The sequence below is a fragment of the Heteronotia binoei genome, chromosome 4, assembly GCF_032191835.1.
Source record: "Heteronotia binoei isolate CCM8104 ecotype False Entrance Well chromosome 4, APGP_CSIRO_Hbin_v1, whole genome shotgun sequence".
NCBI classification, from domain to species: domain Eukaryota; kingdom Metazoa; phylum Chordata; class Lepidosauria; order Squamata; family Gekkonidae; genus Heteronotia; species Heteronotia binoei.
In genome coordinates this window covers 99,686,307-99,711,661 of record NC_083226.1, presented here as the reverse complement: position 1 = coordinate 99,711,661, position 25,355 = coordinate 99,686,307, and positions in this window count along the sequence as shown.

Here is a 25,355-nt window from a genome sequence, read left to right as displayed (position 1 = left end):
ACGTTGCCTTTCTTTTTTGTGGTGATTTTAGTCCATTTACATTCCAAGATAATAATTTGTAATCCATCACAGTTCAAATTCTTTATGTTTCTTCATAAAACCTACGCAGTTCTCGTGTATTTGTAATTGTGATCCTTTTCCCTTGAAGTTCAAAACTCACAGTATGTCCTTCTATCAGTTAAAACTTGTTAAAACTTGTCTTGGCAACTCCTTCATGATTCTTACTCTGCTGCCTTCAGCTGTCAATGTTTTCCCAAAGTTTTTATTTATGATCTTTCCCACCATTTCTTTTGTCATAAACTTTATGACCACATCTCTTGGTAGATTATTCTTTTTGGCATAGAATGAGTTAACCCTGTACACATAGTCATACATGTTCCTAGTACCTTCTAGATCTTCCTCCAGTAATTTCGCAATAATTTTTATTATATATTCCTTCAAAACAGTTTGTTTGTCTTCAGGTACTCCTCTCAGACATATCTGAGTTTCCATCAACTTGCAGTCATGTATTACCACTTTTTCTTGTATTTTTTTTCAAGGTGGAATCATGTGCTTTCACTCTCCCCTCCACTTCTTGTACTTTCTTGGACGTTACCACAGTTTCGTTTCTGAGATCTATATCTTTTTTCAAATCTTCAATGTCATTTCTAATTTCCTTTTTGGAGGCAGTTATTAAATCTTTCATCCCTTTCATCATCCTTGCCTCCATTGCCTCCAGTTGCTCCTGCATCTTCTCCAGTGAAGCAGCCCTTGTACGTATTGGCTTATGGTCTGATGTAAAAATGCTGAAAAAGTTGACCTCACCAAATTAAAATCCAACTATCAGATTTTGAAGAATAAATTTTGCTTTTTCCAATAAGCCCAAAATCGCCATCCTTGGAGCCTCCTAAGCTCAGATATAAATTTTTTAAGTTTATATTTTTTCCCAAATGGCGGTCGCAACTTTTATGTCCCTTTTAAAACTTTTTTCCACTTTTTTCTGGAGGCTTCCAAAGTAGTTTTTAACAATAATGTCCAATAGTATTTACCTTACAATGTTCAAATTCACCGGTTCCACTAATTTTCGATGTCTCAAATCCTTTTAAATAACTTCTAATTTTGACCTTGTAATGGCCGCCAAAGTTTTTCTATGATTTCTCAGTCCTAGAGTAGGCTGGCTGACTCCCAATTTTCCCTTCTTCACTGAATACTTCCTGCTTTACTTGCCACAAAATCCCATTCTCACTGGTAGAAAGATCTCACGATGCTTGTAACGTACTTCCTGCTTTTCTTGCCACCAAATCCCTTTCTCGCTGGTAGAGAGATCTCATGATGTTTGTGACGTACTTCCTGTGACGTCTGTTAAAACTGCAGCTCTATGACAATGGGGCTTTCCAAATGCAACCACAAGTATTCAAAACAATTATTTTCTTTTGTCTTTTTGACACTGTCTTTTAGTATTTTACAGTCCCAATTTCGCCCCTTCTCCCCTTCTTTATCAATAGCTTCTATATTCAATCTTCCACCTTATAAATTTTAATTTTTACAGTTCATATTAGTCCCGGAATGAAAGATAATGATCTGTATCTTTTGCTGTGGTTATCCAAAATGGCTCCAGTCTTGCATAAATTTAGATGTTCAGTAGAATCAAAGAAGGTTTGGATCTTGATGAGCTTAAGTAAATTGAATGACTCTGGAAACTTCTGTAGACGCTGGAATGCAACTCATATCCAGAGACTTCAAAGCCTCAAAGGAGCTCCCCCCCCGGGACTTCCTTTAAGTCAAAGTAAATCTCCTCAGAATTTTCTGAGCATGTCTTGGACTAATCTCTGACTGAGAAAAGTAGGCAGTAGGCATTGAATTGCCTTTTCCTGCCCGAACAGAAGTTCCAGTCTGCTCCCCTACAGAGAAGCAGTTCAGCTCGCCATTCTCCAACCCCTGGAAGTCCCACTTGACTTCCAGAAAGCTTTTGATAAAGTTCCTTATGAAAATCTCTTTAGTAAGCTCAAGAGTCACGGGGTGAAAGGACAAGTCCTCTTGTGGATCAAAAACTGGCTATTTAATAGGAAACAGAGAAATGGGCAATTTTCGGAGTGGAGGTTGGTAAGCAGTGGGGTGCTGCAGGGCTCAGTACTGGGTCTGATGCTTTTTAACTTGTTCATTAATTATTTGGAGTTGGGAGTAAACAGTGAAGTGGCTAAGTTTGTGGATCACACTAAATTGTTCAGGGTGGTGAGAACCAGAGAAGATTGTGAGGCACTCCAAAGGGATCTGTCAAGGCTGGGTGAGTGGGTATCAACGTGGCAAATGAGGTTCAACATGACCAAGTGCAAACTAATGCACATTGGGGTCAAAAATCCTAGCTATAAATACAAGTTGATGCAGCGTGAACTGGAGGAGACTGACCAAGAGAGAGATCTTGGGGTCATGGTAGATAACTCACTGAAAATGTCGAGACAGTGTGCAACTGCAATAAAAAGGCCAGCACTATGCTGGGAATTATTAGGAAGGGAATTGAAAACAAATCAGCCAGTATCATAATGCCCCTGTATAAATCGATGGTGCAGCCTCATTTGAAGTACTATGTACAATTCTGATCACCCCACCTCAAAGAAGATATTATAGCATTGGAAAAAGTCCAGAAAAGGGCAACTAGAATGATTAAACAGATTTCCCCCCTCTGGACAGAGACCATTATCTCAGCTACCTCTTAATAAATGCTAATAGATCTAGCTAAAGACAATGGGATGAGCCAAGCTTCCCCCTTCTTCCCCCTTCAAGCAGAGAACAGAGGGTTTGGTTTTTTTTTTTTGAAGAATTGAATGCTACAGACACACCAGGAAGGAAATGGTTAGAATTTTCAGATTTTTTTTTTCAGATTTTCAGATTTTATGGAAAAGCTTTTATGACCTCTCTTTTCCATGGGTGCAAATAGACCATTCTCCCTTTTTATTATCTCATCTATTTCTTGGATAGTTATTTCCTTCTCTAAACTTTCTTTATCCTGATCTATTAAATTTGTTCCAATTTGCTCCACAAATTCAACTATATCTTTTTTGGCATAGAAAGTTTTATAAAAATCAAGGAAGGCTTCTCTAATCTCCTTCGGATTCTGCGTTGTATTTGCATATATTCTTATACTTTTCACCCTTTGCTTATGTCTTCTATCCTTCAAATAGTTTGCCAGTCTCCTATTTGAGTTTATCGTGATCCTCTGAAATTCATTCCTTACCATGGTTTGTTTTTTTTCCAAAGTGCCATAGAGTCAAGAGAATCTAATTGTTTCTTAAGTTCTTTAATTAATTTTTGCCTATCTGGGCAAAATTTTCTTGCTTGGTGTCTTTGTAACATTTCCAATTCTTGTATTTTCCCTGTCTTATTAGAAAACCATTCTTTTTAAATTTCCTTTTCCTTCATTATGCATTGTCCCCTAATTACTGCTTTGGCTGCATCCCAAAGAATATCTGTGGCCACTGTCCCCCTATTTTCCTTAAAATATAATTTTAACTGATTCCTTAAAATATAATATTATTCCTTAAAATATATATTTTATATTCCTTAAAATATAATTTTAACTGATTTTCCATTTTTTATCCTTTTCTTTAATCATAATCATATTATTGTATCTCCATATTCTTTTAACCTGCTCACCTTTTATTTCTATTTCTATACTCAATGGGGCATGATCAGAAATCCATATTGGATGTGTTGCTATTCTTGTCAATTCCCAGTTATTTGATCTTTGAAAGATTATTTGATCTAAACATGAAGCTGTTTTGTGCCTGCTTGAAAAGTGAGTTGGTTGGGGGTTCAAACCTAAGGCTTCGTATGCTTCTATCAAATTCCACTTTTTCCACCTGATTGTCTTGTCTTTAGTAACATCAGTGTTGAAATCTCCTGCTATTATTACTTCTCCTTCAGAGAACCTCTGTAACTTTTGCAAAACCTTTACTAAAAAATTTCTCCCTCCTTTGTTTGGGGCATAAATATTTATCAATGTTATCAACCTATTTTGAAAGGAGCATTTAACCAAGAGATATCTTCCTTCCCGGTCCCTTAACGCATCTATCAATTTAATGTCATTCCTTTTGTGTGCCAAGATTGCTACTCCCCTTGCTTTTGCAGTACCTCTTGCTTCAGCTAGAACCTCCCACCATGGGTCATTAAATAATGGTTTAATGTCCTTTTTGGCTTTGTGTGTTTCCTGTAAGCACATAATATCTGTATTTTGCTGCTTTATAAGTCTAGCAAGTCTGTACCTTTTAAGATTAGAACTTAAGCCATTGGCGTTCAGTGAAAGCATCCTCAACATTCTAACCATATTCTTTTACAGTAAGATTTTCCCAACCCTCTGGATGAATATTTACTTGTTTTATCCTTCCCTCCAACTGCCTTTCCCCCCCCTACCTCCTCCCATCTTCCCCTGACATAGAGCTTGTAACTGGATGATTCCTCATCCCCTCTCTATGCCTTTAGGTATGCACATCCCCCCCTCCAGAGCCAGTTTGGTGTAGTGGTTAAGTGTGCGGACTCTTATCTGGGAGAACCGGGTTTGATTCCCCACTCCTCCACTTGCACCTACTAGCATGGCCTTGGGTCAGCCATAGCCCCGGCAGAGGTTGTCCTTGAAAGGGCAGCTGCTGTGAGAGCCTTCTCCAGCCCCACCCACCTCACAGGGTGTCTGTTGTGGGGGAGGAAGGTAAAGGAGATTGTGAGCCGCTCTGAGACTCTTCGGAGTGGAGGGCGGGATATAAATCCAATATCTTCTTCTCCTTCTTCTTCTCCTTCAAACTTAATTATATCCTTAACTTATGACCTTTTATTTCATTTTATGAATACTTCCCTTTTCTTATGAAGACGTCCTTTGCCGTTTGTCCTGATGTGTAGAGAATTCTCCTTCCTCTTGTTCCAATAATGGAGTCTCATCCATCGTCTGGGAACCTATGTCTCCTGGGTTGATTCCAAACTACTCTAATAGTTTCACTGCTTCAGCTGGATTTCTTGCCATCAGTCTTTTCCCTTCACTGAAAATTACTATAGAAGCTGGATAAGTCCATGTAAACTGTATTTTATTCTGGAAGAGCATAAGGTTTCATTAAGCTCTTTTGTTGCAATGTTTCTTGACAAAAATCTTGCCTTACAAACGCCTTTTTGCCTTTATATTCCAACTGTTTATTTTTCTTTAGAGCTAGAAATACTTGCTATTGTAATTTCTCCCTTGCAAATTTAATTATCACGGGGCGTGGTTCCCCCCTCTTCTCCTACTCCGCAATCTGTGAACTCGTTCTATCTGCTGTTCATTTATTTTTATTCCTTGCTCTGAAATCCACTCCACCATACTCTTCTCTAAATGTTTAGCATCCACTTCTTCTGAAATTCCCTGTATAATTAGATTAGCCCTTCTATTTCTGTCCGAAAGCTCAGTAATTTGATTCTTCAACTGATTAATCTGTTCCTTATTTTCTTTTGTGGCATTTTCAGCTCTTAATGCTGTTGCTTTAACTTCTTTTAGTTCCATATTTAATTGGGAGATTTCTTTTCTCACTCCTTCAATCTCTGCCCTTAACTTCTCATTAGACTCTAACATTAAGTTCTGAAATTGCGTCATTTGCTCCGATAGCCCTTTCATGGTCGTTGCCATTTTAAACAATCAAACACTATCAGTGCCGACTCCTTATCTTGAAAGTTAAATAACAATTTCCTTACGGCTCGTAGAAGCTGAGTTTTTAGGTCAGACTGTTCTCTGTTTCTTAATCACACTCCTCTTTTATCTTTCATGCTGTAATAGAGATGTTTACATTCTTTTAGGTCGTAAATCTTTTTTCTACCTCGGAAGGGGGAAGGCTTTGGCTTCTACTCCTTAGAGCATGCGCACACCTTTCCCCGCAAATAGACCATTCTGCAGGGAAGGCAGCCATTGACCATGTGGTTGGCTTGGACATCTGAAGGGAGCTTCAAGTAAGAATACTCTGTAGAGATCTGTAACTTCCTAAGTAGAAGGAACCTGTGTTAAGCCAAATGCCCTCAAAACGAGGTTGGGGAATTAGTTAGGTGGACACCCGGCTTAATAGGAATCTTTTAACCAAATGTATACCAGGCTCAACCATCCAGATAGTAAATGCTCAATAAAAGGACTCTAATTTAATAAAAACCAATTGTAATTTATTTAGAATAATAGTTCTTTCATACAAGGTAAAAATACAAAACAGTCACACATTCACACAGGTCTAAGAAAAACAGATAGATTGATAGGGGTACATATAAGGGTAGACATACAGGGCGATATTACCTCTCGCAGACTCCAAGGAAGACTTCGAAGGCGACAGTTGAGGGAATGGGGGAAGGGCCCGAAACTGATCAGGAATCGGGGATGTATCTACACAGCGGTAAATGGGTTGCTGAATAGAAGCACACCTGTGGGTAGCTAGTCCACAGGTTATAAAGAGTCACCTAAGTCCTGAGGGGATGGAAGGTGACTGGGAGGGGAGATGGGAGGTTCTGCTGATGACCACGAAGGCTGGACATCAGCTGAACCAATGGTGAGTCTTTGGCGACACCTGATTGGGTGTATGCTTTGACCAATGAACTTCACCTTCGTCCTGGGCATCCTGGAAACTTCCAGGTTGCGACAGGGCCTGGGGCGGCTTCAGTGATATCAATATGGAAATTGGTGGGTGCTTGGGATGAGATGGGATTATCTGGGAATGTGACAATAGGGAATCAGATATTGACCTAGGTATCCCCGGTGTAGACAAAAGGCTTGGATGTGACAGGAGAGATCCTTCCTCTTTTCTCATCATTTCCTAGGCAAGAGCTACTGTTCAGGATATTACTGAGCAATTAGGATCAACAGTTGGGCTGTTAATCCATTCATGGAACGGATGGGTTGCTTGCGGGCTAGGACTGACTCAGGGTGTGTACGTGAGATTCCCATTGAGAAGGAATGAAGTCCAACCAGGCAGGAAGATGGCTACAAGTGGTGTTAGCGAAGCACAGTGGCTTCCATGCTTAGCGCTTCAACACCGGTCGCCTGGACAGCTCCGTGGCGGTGTAGCTTCTTCCCCACCATGGCAGACTCCACGCAGTAGTGGGGAAACGTCTGTGCATGTTGGCAAGCACTCTGTGCCTGTTCAGAACACTTATACATTTAGGCTGCTTGTACACATGAGTCCCATTTAGTTCCTGGATGGCTTTACTTACACTCTCTGGCCAGACGGGTGCAAGCTCACTTCTCCAGGCACCCTGGCAACCATGTTTGTGACTATAACATTGGGAAAAGAGGGGTCATTTCCTCACACCTGTTCTATTTTAACATATGATAGGCCATGGATACAGAAAGGGACAAGAGGATTTGTGTTTTGCCCATTTCTTTTGGAATCCCTTCTCAGTTTGGTATTGTGCTAAAAGTATGCTTGTAAACATTTTTTTTAATAAATATGTTATAACTTTTGATGCTGATAGTGGTTCTCTGTACCACACAGTGTCTCAAAGATGGTGGAGCTCTATTTTAAAAGGAGCATCAGAAAGGGGAAGGCAGGCAGTTGGCAAATGGCAATTCCTTTAGGAGCATGCAAGGCAGTTAATTGTCCTCATGGTGGCCAGTCACTGGGCAGCAGGAGACAGAGAGGAAGCCTCAGAACTTGGAAGAGATGCTGGGAGTCCTCTGATGGTGAGCTACCTGAGAATGGAAGAAAGGACTCTCCAGAAAAAATCTAGGAGGGTAGGGTAGAACAAGTCCTGCAAGCCTGAGCAGGCATGTTCTGCCACAAATACCTATCTGTTCCCCCTTCCAATGGGAGAGTAGTTTTTGCAAGCAAATTCATGCAATGGTGGAAGGATTACCTCCATTCCTCTTCCTGCATAGCTCCAATCTGAATCAAGGATCCACATGTCTGACATTTAAATTTTAAAGACACCAGACACATACAGTCATGGATCTCCCAGCACCTCGTATGTGCTAACCATCAGCTGCTGAATTCAGTTTATGGCCTTGATGTAAGCTACCAGCTGTTCAGTCTCAGTCTGCCCATTCTGAAAGGGTTGTTCTGAGAATAAAAGAATCTGTAACCTGACCTGCTAATTCCATGGGATTTAAATAAACAAATTTAAACTATGCAAGAAGTCAGTGAATTGCCTTCTCCCATATACTGAATCAGGAGTGGAAACTTACTTGATGTAAAGGAGTCTGAATTTAATCTATTACAAAGGAATAATAAAAAAACACACCCTGGGAAAATGTTCTTGCAGATGGGTGTTGAAATCATATGGAGTTGTTGAAGCAATAAATGTGACAAATGCTGGCCGTTATCATTTATGAAAGCTCCTTTTTTAGCATCTCTTGCTGGGAAAGAAAAGCCTTTCAGCTTTAAGAGTACATGAAAGCTGCCAGGATTCTTCAATGCACACACAAGGGTGAACTCTATATATGCACATATTTCCTATAGTCAATAAAAGTTCATGCCATGACTGTAAGAGAAAACTGAAAGAAATCAAGTCCTTGAAATACAGTATAGAGAAGAATAAGTGGTCCAAGTCTGTATCTGGCACAGTGTAAGTTAACCTTTGGAGGCCACTACTGCTGTGAAGAGATTAAGACAACTAGCAAATCAGGGCCTCAAGGACATCAAGACCAGTAAGGAAAAAATGTATCTTTTTACATCAGAGTAATGCCTCTGATGGTTCAGAAGTGGAAGTTGGGCTTTTTTTTGTAGCAGGAACTAGGAATGTGCATTTGGTTCAGATGAATCGAATAAACCCCCAAATACCTCCTGATTCGGAAGTATTCGACACTGAATACTTCCAAATCCAATTTCCCACCATTATATGGCAGCCGAATATGGCTGCCTAGAATACCGTCAAATCAGTATTCAGCGGTATTCAGAATTCAATGGAAAAGGTGGGGAAAGGAGGTTTTGCAGCCTCAGGGAAACTGCTTACCTCCTTTCCCACCCTTAGAAAGCTTTTCCCACCTCTCCCATAGCCTCTCTGGGATCAGGGAGGGAGTGGGAGGGGAGAAGAGTCCCAGCAGCCAATTAAAAGCATGTATTTGCAAAATGCATTGCAAATGCATGCATCTTTGCAGGGCTGTTGTGTTGCTGGTGGCTGGGCTAATTCCAGCCATCAGCAATATTGTTGTTATCAAAGATTTCAGGTTTTCATGGCTGGTAACATCATTAGGGTTTGTAGAATCTTTCGGGCTCAAGTGCCGTGTTCTACTGGAGAAAGTTTCTCTTCCAGACATTTTGTTCTCAGCTGCGGAGAACATCCTCAGTGGTGTTGCAGCTGGAGCAGGCGCTCTGACCTTCTTGGCTGCTGTGCATTGAGTGGGGCCAGGGTTGCTGGAGAGCTGCTATTTCTAGGCTGGAGGGGGTGTGGTGAAAGGGCAATTGGTTTGTGGATGTGTCCATTGTTTGGTGGGGCTTCCTGGAATGGTAGTGATAAGGAAACTGGCTGTTGAATGTGACCATTGTTCTGTGTTAATTGCTGGGAGGGTTGGAAGGGGTGTGAAGATAAGGAAGATGGTTGTTGACTGTGCTGATTGTTCTGTGGAATGTACTGGTTGTTCTGTGACTTTCTGCAATTTATAGTCTGTAGCGTGTTTTGCAGAGCTGGGTACCAAGATTGGTGGATGAAAATGCCAATATTGTTGTTATTTTGTTTACTTTGGTATCCAATTAAACACTGTCCTCTGGCCAATCACAGAGCAGTGGTATGCTTTGAAACTGCTCTGTGCAGGGCCAGAGAACCTTTTTAAGTAGTCTGCCTGGCTAGACTCCATTGCTGCTGCTGGACTATGACTGAACGGAGAGAGAGAGACCGTGCTGCACTGGCCCTTGGCTTTAGCTGCTGCTGCTCTCTGTCTCAGCCTTCTTGCCTGGTCTGCCTGGACTGGTAAGTCTTGGGGTTCCTCTTGTTTTTATTTTACTTAGGATATAAGTAAAAGAACTTTTTAAAACTCAGAGTCCCTTTATTTATCCAGTTTTTGGTGGGTGGCTTATTTGGGATTAGGGGGTTCTGTTGGGGGTGGTGGCAAGGGGGGTTGCCTAATATCTTACTTTAGTAAAAGGACTTTTAAAAGTACAGTGTCATTTTACTTTTCTTGATTTCTGTGGGTAGCTTGGATTTCTTGGGGTTAGGGTCAAGGTTGTTTTGGGGGGGTTGGTTAAATTGTATTGTTAATAGTTTTTTAGTGTTTTAAAAGGGTTCTCTGTTGGATTTATTGCTGCTGTTGGGTTGCTGTTGTTCCTTTCCTTCTGTTTCTGTTTTTTTTTTTTGGGGGGGGGGTTGGTTTGGCCTAATTTTTATTGTTAAAAGTTCAGTTTTGAAGTGTTGGATTTGCTGGAATTCTCAGTTGGATTTGGTTGGATTTCTCAGTTGGATTTGTTGCTTTCTGTTCTGTTGTCCCTTTTTCCTTGCTCTGGTTCTTGGCCTAAGTTTTTTGGTTAAAAGTAAAGTTGTTTTTTTTACTGTTTCAAGTGCTGAGTGAAGTTTTGGATTTTTTAAATTCCCTCTGGTTGGTATGAGGGTGTTGGTGGGTGGGCTGTGTGGGATGGGTGGGTTAGACTGGTTCCTTTTCCTGTTTTTATAGAGTTTTTTTTGGCATCTGAGGGTGTTTTTGGTTTGACTAGGGCCAGTAAATAGGCTGCCGCACTAATAAGAGTGTTTTTAGGGATTGTGTGTTTTCAAATTAAAAAAAAAATAATCCATTTTATGGCTTTAGCATTTTTCAAACTCAACTAGGCCAGATAGGGTCAATTTAAAAAGATTGCAGGTTTCTTCAAAAAGACAGCATGACTGGCCAGATCAGGCTTCCTTTTAAAGAGACTATGGTTGTGGTGCATCTTGCTTTCAGTCACTGAAAGCCAGTGCATCCTTTGATTTCTATAGGGTAAACCACAGCTTGTCTCTAGTCATGAGAACACTTTATTTCTAGTTTGCAAGAAAATCTAGTTTGTCCCAGGATCTAGTTAGGAGAAGTTTAACTAAGAGACTATAACAAGGATTGCCTTCATCTCAAAGTAGCCTTTTAAAAACTGTAGCCAGATAGAGGCAGGCTCACATAATTTCCTAAACCTTACCAGACTACTAACCCCTACCCAAAAAAGGATAGGTTAGGAACCAAAAAAATATTTGGTGGGAGGGTTTTTAAAAAGAAGTCAGACCACCTGTTGGTTCAGGGTACGGTGTAGTGAGTTAGGTTTGTAAAAAACCCCACTCTCAGTTCAGGTTGTGAGACTGGCTGTGGGTGACATGAGTGACAGGCAGCAGAAGAGGGGCCCTGGGGGCAAGGCCAGGGAGAAGACTAAAAGAGTGGATGGAAGGGGGAGTGGGAGGACCAAGGTTTCCCCCCACACCTGTGTGTAGGGCCACTCCACATCTGCTTTCCAGCACTCTGACCTCTGGCCATAATGTAATGAAGAATGCCTGCCTTGGGCCCTTCATCGAGGCTGCTGCTGGAATGCCTACAGCAGAGGTGTCATTAGGTGCTGGCACTGAGCAGGGGTCTGCTGCTTGGGCAGTTTCTCCTCCAGCTGATGTTGCTCAGCCTCAGCGGCCAGAGGAGGGGCAGCAAGAACATTCCTCCTTGGAGCTGAGCTTTGGGAACAGTTTTCTGTCCAAAATGATCACCCCAAGAAAGATGCTGAGTGTTGTGAAGGAGCTGGAGAAGAAGTTGGTTGAGGAAGACCAGCCACCTTCTTCGGTTCCTTCAGGCGCCAGCAGGCCTTCGAGGGATGGCCAGGAGGGGAGGCTGCATGGGGTGGAGGGGGAAGAGACACAACGTGCCTTCATCTCTCTCCACTTCCCCCTGGCTGCCTGCTCCTCCTACCATCCCAAAACATGATGTGTATGTCCCGAGTGGGAGGTGGCTCCAGTGGATATCAAAGCTGCTGGTCAGCTTGGGCACCCATACACCTCCACAGTCTGGAAGCACTTCCAGCTGACGGAGGATCCATACTATGCACAGTGCCAGCTGTTCAGGGCCCAGATCAGTCGTGGACAGGACCCTGGCCACCTGACTCTGGGGGGATGCAGAAGTACCACCAGGCAGTGCTTTTAAGGGGGAGAGCAGGCTGGTGCTGGGGTGCCCAAGCAGCCAACACCACCCAGCCAGGAAGTGAGTCCCACTGCGATTACCTCCAGAGCTCTCCAGGAGAATTCCACAACAGGGCAGGGACAGCAGGCATCTCTTCCTGAGATGTTTGGTAGGGGTGGCACTGTCATACCAAGAGGGGGAATCAGACACGGCAAGAGGGCGGTCACCTGGAACATTGCCAGGATGGTCACCCATGGGCTTCCCTTCTCTGTGACTGAGAATCATGGGTTGCAAGGGATACTTGAGTATTTGGTGCCCTGGTACAAGGTTCCTGCTCAAACCACGGTTACTAGGACCATTGTGCCATCTGTTTTCAGGATGACCTGATCTGTGGTGAAGGAGCATTTGTCCTGTGCTGCTGGGAGAATTGTTCACTTCACCTCAGATCTCTGGAGCTCCCCAATTTTTGAAGGGTAATTCTCCCTGACTGCACATTGGTGGCAACTCAGTGAGCTCGAGGGTGGGGGTGGCACTAGCGGTAGGTAGGGTCAGGGCTGCCAGGCCAGCTATTGGTGGGCCTTGCTGCACGTCGAAGCTGTCGAAGCACCGTACATGGTGGAGAATCTTGGAGCTATTCTCTTACGGCAGTTATAGGGCTGGTTAGGCAGGGACATCCACCCAGGCTTTTTGGTGACAGATGGTGACTCCAACATCAAGGCGGCTGTCCAGCGTCAGGGACTAAAATGCCTTCCTTGTGTGGCCCACCTTCTCTACCTTGTGGTAAAAGACTCATTGGGTCAGATGACCAGCAAAGATCATCTGTATCTTGCTGCGACTCATGAGTACCAACTTCTGCTCCAGAAGTGTTGGCACATCATGGGTCACTTCTCATGCAGCAATAAGGACACTTATCTGCTGCATGAGAAACAGACACTAACAGGTGGTCAGATCACTGCCTGTTTGGTGATGTCAGCACATGATGGAACTCCACCTGTGCCATGCTGGAGCACTTGGTGGAGCAGAGAGCAGCCCTGGGAACCTTTGTCTCTGAGTCAAGGGTCTTTCAGGGAGAGAACTGTCTCACCCAGAAGGATTGGGTGATCATTTCTCAGACTATGGAGGTTCTTGGGCCCTTCAAGACCTACACAGAGATGCTCTCATTTGACACAGCGAGCATTGCACTGGTCATTAGACCCACGCATTAAGGGCAAGATCGCAGAGTGGCCCAATGAGCTCAATCGCTGGAGAGATGAGCTTTCCCAGAACATCAAACACTGTAGAGTTGGGGGGGGGAGGGGCACAGTGCTGGGAGCTGAAGAGGAGGGGGGGGTGAAAGCAGCTCATTTGCCACTACTGTTCATCCCCAACATCCCCAGCTAGGTAGCATTTCCCACAAGGCTCACACCACAAAGAGTGCTGAGATGACACTCATTGGGCGGCTCATTGGCCCCTCTGGGAGTGGTAGGCTCCTGAGAGCAGAGACAGGTGTGCAATTATGAGGGAATACCTCTTGGAGCCCTACAAGTCACAGGACATGTGCCCTTTGAACTACTGGGCTGCAAAGGAGGCAGTCTGACTAGCCCTCTCCACCATAGCCCAGGTGGTCATCTCATGCCTGCCAGCGAGTGTGCAGAGCGAATGCGTGTTTTTGCATATGGGTGACATTGTCTACCCACATCACTATCGCCTGCAACCCTGGACAATTGAGCGGTTGGTCTTCTTGAAGGTCAACTTGCCTATTTGGCTCCCCAAACACTGAATTTGAGAGAGAATGAAGTGAGCACCTACTTGTGCCTGCATACTTTCTTGGTCTGTGCTTGGAAGGTGGTTGGAAAATACTTTCCCAAAAACTAAACATAGAGCCTCGAGGATGGTTCCGCAGCCCAATAAACAATCAAATGATTAGCAGACCCCCCCCCACCCAATCAAAACTGAATGCTAATTTCTAAATTAACCAAAGAAATCCAATTTTTCACATTCCCACATAGTTATCATAATGAAAGGGGCATGGTTGCAGCCCCCACAGAAACCGACAGCACCCACAGGAGTCCCAGGCAGGATTACTTGATTTTTTTTTTTTGCAGGGGCAGGAGAAAGGAAGAGGGAGGTGCCCATGATGATGACAAGCAGCCAGCAGCCACACCTAGGCTGAGGTCCCTGTAATTGGGATAGTGATAGCTGGTGTGTTGCTGCTGAGCTGAGAGAGAAGGAATGGTTCCCTTCCCTCCCTCTGAGGCCTTCCAAGAGATCTTCCTCATTTGGGGTGCGACTCTGACTTGCCTCCTCATGATGCACCCTGGGTAACACCAAAGAGCTAGAGCTAGACCAACCAACCGTCCATCATTCAAGGTAAGTCTAAATGCTTCTTGCTTTGCATGTCAGTGTCAGATACAGATGTGGGGCTAGGTGTGGTCCACTGGTTTTGTTGTTTGAGACTTGTGTTGTTTGGGGGCAGGGCTGGAGAGCTGGCATCTGTAGATTGTGTGTTCTGTGTCAGGGAATCTGGCATCTGGGTGAGAAATCCAGAAGCAGCATGGTTGGTGTGCTTGGGCAACTCTCCCTGTGTTGTTTGGGGCAGGGCTGGAGAGTTGGCATGTGGGTTTGCTGCAGTCAGGTCTGCAGAGCAGAGCTTAAGCAGATTGTGTTTTGTGTGGCAATGAAGCTGGCAACTGGTTTTATATTGGTGCCAGGCCAGCAGCTTGCATAGAGTAGATAGATGGATGTAGTGCATTTGGGTCCTATAGAGTTTCTCTGATGTGAAGTTACGTTTGGCTTTGGGTGCCCCAGGAATTGGACCCCCTGGTCCAATTTTTTTTTGGCCTTGTGGGTTTTGTGTGGAACAGTGCCCTGAAGCTGCACAGCAGTTTGGGGGGCTCTCCTCAAAACCTCCTGCTCCCCAGAACCACTTTTCCCATGACAATTACAGTGAGGAAGTGGCTCTAATTGTTTTTTTTCTCACCATTGGGAGCAGTGTTCCTTTTGGGGTGCCCACAGATGGGTGCAGTCTTTTTGGGCCAGGTGGGTTGCATGCGGGGGAGTCCCCTGAAGCTGCCCTGCAGTTTTTGGGGCTCTCCCTCAAACCCCCTGCCCCCCAGTAGCCTCTAATTATGCCCTATGTTGCCATTGATTTCAGTCGCCATAGGGTATAATGGTGGTATAGGGGCACCCTCTTTGGGTGCCCCTGGAATGGGTCCCCCTGGCCCAATCTTTTTGGGACTTGGGGGGTTTGTAGGGGAGAGTCCCCTGCAGGTCCCCTGCAAATTTGGGGACTCTCCCTCAAACCCCCTCTCCTCCAGGTGGCTTCCAATATACCCTGATTTCAATGGCCATAGGGTATAATGGGGCCGTATATTCTACCGTATATGCGGCTATTCCGAGTACGGTAATAGGAAATACACAGTATTCCGTATTGTTTTGGCCCCATGTATTTCTGAATCCGTGTAATTTCGCGGGGGTTTTTTTTGCACACCCCTAGTCTGTACGTGTGTGTAAGCTATATCTGGTTGAATAAAAGGTATAGTCTTTTTCTGTTGGGTGTAGCAACCTCCATGTATCTACCAAGCCATATTTAGTTAGTAGCGTGGCCAATTTAGTGTTAGTCTTGTTTTTGGGTTTATCTTTTCCGGGTAGATATGTTTTGTCTAATGGAAAATTTATTATATAGTTGAGATCTCCACCTAGTATAACCGCCTTCTTTAAATTGCTCCAATTTCTGGAATGCTTCTTCCAAAAATTTTATCTCCTCCTTATTGGGAGCATATAGTGAGCCTAATGTTACAGTTTTCCCTGCTAGGGTTCCCTTTATATAAAGAATTTTTTTTTGGGGGGGGAGGGGTTGGTAAAGTTGCTATATTGTTAAAAGTTAAGTTTTTTACTGTTTTAAAAGGATTCTGTGGAGCCAGGAGACTTTGGGGGTGGAACCAAACTTTCCCATTTCCAAAATAAATACATAAAAATACAGCAGTGCAGTTCACCTGAATAGTCATAATTTCTTCATCCCCCAATATCTGTAATTCTAGGAAATCACACACAAAGCACCCAAAGTGCACAGTTTGCAAGCTCACATTTTTGTGATCTCACTGGGCCTTTACTTTCAGCAGGGGTGGAGAACCTTTTTTCTGCCAATGGCCATTTGGATATTTATAACATCATTTGCGGGCCATACAAAGTTATCAACTTAAAAAACAGTGTTCTGCCAAGGGAAAACGATTCAGGCTGGCAGAATCAATGCATATAATTGTTTTTCTATTTGAAGTCATGTGAGGTGAGCCTAATTTGGCACACCCCTCCCTCGCCTACCACCCTAGGCAAATGCCTAGGTCCAGGGCTTTTTTGTTGTTGAAAAAGCTCAGCAGGAACTCATTAGCTTATTAGATCACATCCCCTGATATTAGCATATTAGGTCACACACTCATTAGCATATTAGGCCACACCATCTGGGACAATCAAGTGCAAATTGAACTGGTGGTAGCTGGCTTCCACCCCCGACCCCTGCCACCCCTCCCTTCATGCAGAAACTCAGCTGCTCCCAGCAACCTTTAAAGGCACCCGTATACCCCAGCAGCAGTCCTTCACAATGCCCACCACTCAGGCTCCACAGAGAGAAAATGAGCAAGAAAGAGAGAGAGGAAGGAAGGAACAGAAATAAAGAAATGGGGGGGGGGAAGGGAAACGAAATGGGGAAAGAAAGGGTAATAAGGGAAAATAAAGAAAGGAGGGAAGAAAGAGGAATAAAGGGAAACAAAGAAATGGGGCCAGATTGCTGTGGGGCCAGACCAAATGAACTTGAGGGCCGTAAACGACCCCCGGTCCTGATGTTCTCCACCCCTGACTTATAGGAACTGCTGTTCTACAGGCTAACACTGGCAAATAAAAAGAGAGAGAGGTGGAGTTTTCCTCCATCCCATAAACAGGTTCTTATACAAAGACTCTGAAAACAAAGCAAAACACAGGAGCTATGCTGATCTCTCTCTCTCTCTCTCACTCACACACACTTTCTTGATCTGAAAGGAAAGCAAAACAAACTGAGGGACTGTGCTCTCACATGGCTCTGTTGCTGGCCCTTCCCCATTAAGTACTTCCTGCTCAAATTGAAAGGCACACATGCATTTTAAAACAAAATATTTGCAGGCCTCTAAACCTGCGGGATCTAAACACTCTGGCTGCTTGGGTGGGGCTTTCCCCCCGCCAGCCAGCTGACTGGGGATGGGGTGGAGCCTGTAAAACTGGGGAATCCTCCACTGAGACCTGGAGACTGGGAAACCTAATTTGATATGAATTATTTTGTTCACAAACCATGACACAACACTGCAAACTTTGTATCTGTACATTGGGTTCATGGTGGTGATATATTGAAATTATTTCACCAAAGTATCAGAGCCTGGTTATTTAGAAGATGGTAGTTCATAGCTGAAGAATTTCATGAACACAAACTCCCCTTATCTGGTAGCAAACTTTCATTTCTACATAGCACCAGCATATACAACAAAAATATTTGCTCATTTATAATGGTCCTCAAGGCAGCTTACAAATATTAAGCACATGAAAACAACCAATAAAAAGCATCCAAGCGTACAACAGAAGAGAACAGACCATCCATCCCAGACAGTGGCTCAATTGCCAACTATGGTACATTAAAAAAACACATTTTGAGCTAGATGTCTTGACACTGTACAAAAAAAGCTCAGCCTTTTAGCATCGGTCATCTGACTGAATTCAGGTATGGGAGTGTTCAGGACCTCTCCATATGGAGGAAGTTTTCCTACTTGTATATGCATCCTTGGCCATTTTAGAGTTTATGGACACTTTTTAAAAAAATCTGTGCTTGATGAAAGAAATATATGACTATCTAGGGCAGGGGTGACCAACGGTAGCTCTCCAGAAGTTTTTTTGCCTACAACTCCCATCAATCCCAGTCATTGGCCATGCTGGCTGGGGCTGATGAGAGTTGTAGGCAAAAAATATCTGGAGAGCTACCATTGGCCACCCCTGATCTATGGTATTTGGCAGTAAAATTAGTTTCTTAAAGAAATCAGTTTTGAACACATAAATATTTTAAAGAATACCAATGCAAAAGATATTAAAAATTCAGTTTGCAATGAACTAAAAAAGTATGTTGAGCATATTACCAGATAATATACCAAGAATCTACAGTGATTTACAGTGACAGCAGCAAGAGTTCTATTTGCAGCATTTTGGAAAGCAGAAAGGTGCCCAGATTTGAAGGACTGGAAGGAAAAACTTTATGAATATGTGACAATGGCAAAACTAACATCTTATCTTATCTTATCTTATCTTATCTTATCTTATCTTATCTTATCTTATCTTATCTTATCTTATCTTATCTTATCTTATCTTATCTTATCTTATCTTATCTTATCTTATCTTTAGTAATAATCCCATGCACTCCATAAACCATCGGTCCATCACAGCTCAGTCGGAGTCTCTGGCCTCCCATTGGCTGATTCCCCTGCTCCCACCTACTCAGGTTCTGGAATGCTGAACAAACTGCCAGAAGCAGTCTTACCTTAGAGAGAGACACATCTCTCAGCTCTTCTCTGTCAACTGGCTTCCGAAAGGGCTGCAGAGCTCCTGCGGCCTCACAAAAGGCACTATCAACAGCCCACACAGACGGCCTCCCAGCACACACAGCTTCCAAAGCCAATGCAATGGCCAGTAAGTCTGGCTCCACCTCAGAGGGCATGCCTGTCCCACCTTTACTGTCTTTCATTCCCTCTCTCCCTCCTCCCCTCGGCCTCGCCCCAAAATGGTTGCCTGAGAAGGAGATAGGGAAGCCTCACAGGGTGGGTATTCTGATCAAAGAGGGGGAGAGAAATTAGAATGATGTCAGCTGCTTGGTCCCCCTGCCCCCCCCCCCCACACACACTTTGAAGAAAGACTTTCCTTTTCCTTAGAGGCTGCAGGGTTGCCAGCTCCAGGTCAGAAAATTCTAGATAGCAGAGATCAGCTCCCCTTGAGGTGTGTGTGTGTGTGGGGGGGAATTAATGCCTTCACTTGGGTGGGTGGGAAGATAGCAGATCTGGGGAGGGGGCACTTGCCCAGAGGCCCTTAGTGGTACCTTTAAAAGTTGGTGGGAAATTCCTAAAGGATCACTACAGGCCTCTGAGGGAAAAGCCTTTCCACATGGGAACCAGTGTTGCCAGTCTCCAGGCAAGGGCTGGAGATCTCTTAGCATTACAACTGCTATCCAAATAAATGGCAGAGATTAGCTCCCCTTGAGGTGTGTATGTGTGGGATTAATGCCTTCGTTTGGGTGGGTGGGAAGATAGCAAGTCTGGGGGGGCACACGCCCAGAGGCCTTTAATGGTACCTTTCCAAGTTAGTGGGAAATTCCTATAGCATCACTACAGGCCTCTGAGGGAAAGGCCTTTGCTCTTGTGGAACCACTGTTGCCAATCTCCAGGTGAGAACTGGAGATCTCTCAGAATTACAACTGCTCTCCAGATACATGGCAGAGATCAGCTCCCCTTGAGGTGGTGGGGCGGGAATGAATGCTTTCATTTGGGTTGGTGGGAAGACAGTCAGGCGAGGGTGGGGGGCATTTGCCCAGAGTCCTTTAGTAGTACGTTTCCAGGCTGGTGGAACATTCCTAAGGGATCACTACTGGGCTCTGAGGGAAAGACCTTTCATTCTGGGGAACCTCTGTTTCCAATCTCCAAGTGAGGGCTGGAGATCTCTTCAAATTACAACTGCTCTCCAAAGAGATGGGACAGATCAGCTCCCCTTGAGGTCAGGGGGTGGGGGGGATGGGGGGGAGTGAGTGCCTTCACTTGGATGGGTAAGAAGACAGCCAGGCTGGAGGGAGGCACTTGCCCAGATGCCTTTAGTGGTACTTTTCCAGGTTGGTGGGAAATTCCTAAGGGATCACTACAGGCCTCTGAGGGAAAGGCCTTTCCTACTGGGGAACCACTGTTGCCAAACTCCAGGTGAGGGCTGGAGATAGGGTTGCCAAGTCCAATTCAAGAAATATCTGGGGACTTTAGGGGTGGAGCCAGAAGACTTTGGGGGTGGAGCCATAAGGAACTGGAGATCTCTCAGAATCACAACTGCTCACTAGGTACATGGCAGAGATCAGCTCCTCTTGAGGTGGGGTGGGGAGTGAATGCCTTCACTTGGGTGGGTGGGAAGACAGCTGGGCTGGAGGGGAGCACTTGCCCAGAGGCCTTTGGTAGTACCTTTCCAGGTTGGTGGGAAATTGCTAAGGGATCACTATAGGCCTCTGAGGGAAATGCCTTTCCTCCTGAGGAACCACTGTTGCCAATCTCAAGGTGAGAACTGGAGATCACTCAATTACAAGTGCTATCTAAACAGATGGCAGAGATCAGTTCCCCTTGAGGTGGAGGGGGGGGGAGAGAATGCCTTCACTTGGGTGGGCGGGCAGCAAGGTTGGGGGGGCACTCAAAGTTGGTGGAAAATTCCTGGATATTCTGTGGTGGAATTTGAGGAGGACATACAAGTTAGGCCTTCAGAGTGGGATCTGCCAGACTCAGGTTCTTGCTGTGGAAGCTGACTGGGTGATTTTGGACCAGGCATAGACTTCCAGCCTAACCTGCCTCTCAGGGTTATTGTTCAGATCACATGGGGGGAATGATGCAAACTGCTTTGCCCCCCCCCCCACTGTAAAGCTGCAGGGAGGGGGAAGGAAATGGAAAGCTGAAGTCAGAGGCCCAGATAAAGGAAATGAGATAGGGTTGTCAATTCCAGGTTAGGGGTGGGGCCTGGAGAGGGGGGGGGTTTGAGAAGGGAAAGGACCTCAGACAGGTACAATGCCATTTCCTTCAGTGGAGGCACTGGAGATCACTCAGATTTACAACTGTTCTCTAGATGGCAGACATTAGCTCCCCTTGAGGTGGTGGTGGGGGGTCAATGGTCAATGCCTTCACTTGGAAGACAGCAAGGGTGGCAGGCACTCACCCAGAGCCTCCTTCTAGAGCCTGTTGTATTTTTCTTTACAATGGCCTTACTCCTAGTATACATGATAAACCAGCTTCATAATTTCAAGAAAAATGGAAAGCATTTTTTTAATTAAAGGTAAAGGTAGTTGTTTTTGACTCTGGGGTGATGTTGCTTTCACAGTTTTTGACTCTGGGGTGATGTTGCTTTCACAACGTTTTTACGGCAGACTTTTTATGGGGTGGTTTGCCATTGCCTTCCCCAGTCATCTACACTTCCCCCCCCCAGCAAACTTTTTTTCATTATATAGCTGTAAATCAGGGATAAATCAAATTTAACTGTAAGTCAGGGATAAATTAAATTTAAGATGTAAATAATGAAGAATTAAGGTAACATGATTGTAATAATAAATTATTAGTAAAGAAGCTATGAAGATAACAGGGAGTGTTAGAATAAAGAAATATATATAGATCATTTAAGCAAGTTTCAAATACGTACAAGTAATTACATGATAAATAAAATGTATGTCTGTAGGTAGAAGAAAATTGTAGTAGGTGATGATTGAGTTACATATTTATTTGTTTGTTTTGGTTTTTATTCCACCCTCCTCACAAGTGGGCTCTGTACAGATCACAACAGCGTGAAAGAGTAAAAACAATAATCCAGTAATTTAAACCAAGAGCAATATGAGATTTTTTTTTTTTAAAAAATTAATTACTGGATTAAATTAAAGTGCAATTTTACAAAAGCTAGAGCTGCTGGGCCTATAAAATCTGCTCAGTTTGGGCCACCTATGTTGCTGTTGTTTAGTTACACAGTCGAGTCCGACTCTTTGCGACCGCATGGACAAAGTCACGGCAGGCCCTCCTGTCTTCCACCATCCTCCGAAGTCTGCTCAAATTCATGTTTGTTACATCAGTAACGCTGTCCAGTCATCTCATCTTTTGCTGTTCCCTTCTTCTTTTGCCTTCTGACTTCCCCAGCATCAGGATCTTCTCCAGTGAGTGCTCCCTTCTCATTTGGTGGCCAAAGTATTTGAGCTTGAGCTTCAGCATCTGACCTTCCAGGGAACAGTCTGGGTTGATTTCCTTTAGGACTGACTGATTTGATCTTCATGCAGTCCAAGGGACTCTCAAGATTCTTCTCCAGCACCACAGGTCAAAAACATCTATTCTTCTGTGCTTGGCCTTTCTTATGGTCCAGCTCTCACAGCCATACATTAGTACTGGGAATACCATCGCTTTGACTATACAGACTTTTGTTGGCAGGGTGACGTCTCTAGTTTTTATTATACTGCCCAGGTTCACCATAGCAGTCCTCCCAAGTGTTGGATTTTTATATATGATGTTGCTATACTATGGCTGTCTGTATAAAAATGAAGGCCTGATGGCCGAATAACCTTTCTGGGAAAGAATACATCTGGTACTGATTAGCAGCTGACCGGACTGTCTTGGTATGCTGTGTGGTTGTACAAAAATGCTGTGTTGTTGTACAAAAATGTTGTAAACAAAGTTAATGGTCCCAGAGTGGCATTTCAGAACATTTTCTCAAGAACATCTTGACTCAGGACATTTGGAGTTGGTGAACAACAAACCTATTAATCTCGTTACGGAAGGGAACTTTTGACAATGTCCTTATATGGAGCTTCAATATGTTACAATGTGAAGAATTGTCAAGTGGCCTGAATCCTATAGAATGTACATGGATGCTTGTCTATACCTGTTGGAGGGAGGTGAGAAGGATGAAGGAGGCTATAAGAGTATAGGGGTTTCTATAGCAATCTTCCCAATATAGTAGTGAATTGGAGAAAAGAGTGAGTGAGAGAGAGATTGCCAAGAGAGGAAAAGCCTGTCAGAAACTCAGGCTGGACACAGAGGAGATATTTTTATTAAATGGATTTGTTAGACTCCCCTCCCTAATAGGCTAAAGGGCTACAGTGGACATCTAATGGTTAGGAAATCATGTAGGGCAAAGTAGAATGTATACACACCTATATATATAACCTCCCTTTTCTCTATATATATATTCCTGATCTCACACTTGTGATTATTCACATATGGGTAATATTCCTGGTCTCACATGTGTGTGATTTTTATTATGATACAGTATGATATTATGCTTTATTATGATATATGTGTATCAAGGTATTGATTAAGAATGGGTGAGATAGGGTTCTCAGGCTTTCATGGGAAGAGTTTGTCCCAAATGGTTTTTTTGCCCTTTTGGCTCTGGAAACAAACCCAAATGGATTTACCTTTTGCCATTGTTATTTGGCAATAACAAGTGGTTTTCTTATGTAACAAAGCTTTTTGCTTTCTAGCCAAAAGGTGACGGAGTTTGACTTGTTGGGTTCTAATTGGATAGAAGGAAAGGGGTACTTTCTGGGTTCTGATTGGATAGATCAAAGGGGGGGAGGTTTCCTGAAATTTGGTTGGACAGAAAGGGAAAAGGTGGATAGTGGAAAAGGTATAATTGGGCTTACCAAGGAGGGCGTGGTTGATTAGTTAGTTAGCTAGTTAACAGCAAGTTTAGGAGAAGCCTCTTTAGAAGTAAGACCCCTCTACATACTTCTGCATAGACCTGAAGCCAAAGGAGAGGTGAGGATGGGATGCTCTTTGCTATCTTTACAATGGCTTTGCTTTTACTAAAAGTAATAGGCTAAGTGTCATGGGTGCTGGGGGCCCTGCAGAAGAAGGCGAGCCTGCAGAAGAAACTGTGCCCCTGCCACCTGCACCAGTGCCCCTGCCTCCTGCTGGAGAAGATCCAAGCCCCCCTGCCTCGCCCTCTCGGGTGGCTTGTGTGCGTGACCGCCTTCGTCAGGACCTCAGGGATCGGAGGAGGGCGGCACGCTCATGAGCAAGTCGCTCCCTGAGCCCTGAGTTTTGAAAGGATTCTGGCCCTTCTAGGAGTGAGGGTGCTTGAGTCTCAGCAGGATCCTGGCTGCCCTCTGAGTCAGCAATTAGCCCAAATGGGCAACAGACAGCAGAGGGCTATATAGCTGTGGGCTTTGAGAGAAGGCTTTGTGGAAGCAACTAGTCACTTACCTGACATTCTAGCATCCACTTTGGCTTCTGACTTCGGCTTCTGGACCCCCTGACTCTGGCATTGACTTCTGGACCCCCTGACTTCGGCTTCTGAACCTCTGACCTACGATACCTGGACTGTGATTCGGTTTTGGCACTTTGGACCCTCCTTGTTACCCAGCTACAGACCTTGGACTGCCCCTGGACTTTGCCTGGCCTGGCCCCAGCCCGGGACACTAAGGGATTTGAGATAGGAAAGATTATAACTATGTAACCAAGAAGCCATTCAACCACGGGTCATGTAAAAACACACACCCATGAGTCCATGTAATCATGTATTCCTGTCAATAATGCTGCAGTAACCAAGATTTAAATAAATTTCCAATGTATTTCAGAACCTGAAGGCTGGTGTGTTTCTCCCTGAGGGGTGTTCTTCCCAGAGTATCTGAATAAAGATCCCCTTTTATTATATAGGGTTAGAACCCTGTCTCTCTTGGCTTGACTTCGCGAACGAAGATTTAAGAAAGGTGCTTAGTCCACGTCTGCTGCAGGCTCACTGGTAGCTGACAAGACCAATGCAAGACAGGCAGGTCCGGCCACAGTGGCTGCAGGGAAAAGTCTGATTTGGGGTTGGTGCTGTAGCAGTACGATTCTTCCTCAATCTCCTTTTGTCCTCAAGACCAGCTATGCGTGCGTTCTCAAAGGAAGAGACAGCCTGGTGGATGGTGTGCCTCCATGCTTTGCGGTCTAAGGCTAGGTCAGACCACTGGCGATGGTTAATGCAACAGGTAGCAAGGGATTTCTCCAAGGAGTCCTTGAACCTCTTCTTTGGTGCCCCTCTATTTCGATGGCCGGTGGAAAGTTCGCCATACAGGGCAATCTTGGGAAGGCGGTGGTTTTCCATCCTGGAGATATGCCCTGCCCAGCGCAGCTGCGTCTTCAACAGCAATGCCTCGATGCTTGTAACCTCCGCCCGCTTGAGGACTTCAGTGTAGGTCACAAAGTCACTCCAGTGGATGTTGAGGATGGTGTGAAGACAGCGCTGATGGAAGCACTTAAGGAGTCGCAGGTGATGAAAGTATAAAACCCACGATTCGGAGCTGTAGATGAGGGTTGTCATCACAACCGCTTTGTAAACATTGATCTTTGTGCCTTTTTTCAGATGCTTGTTGCTCCACACTCTTTTATGCCGTCGGCCAAATGCACGGTTTGCCTTTGCCAGTCTATTGTCAATCTCCTTGTCGATCTTGGCATCTGAGGAGATGATGCACCCCAGGTAGCTGACCTGCTGAACTGTCTTCAAAACTGATTCACCCACAGTGATGCAAGGAGGGTGATAATCTTCCTGGGGTGCAGGCTGGTGGAGAACTTCTGTCTTCTTCAGACTAACTTCTAGGCCGAATAGC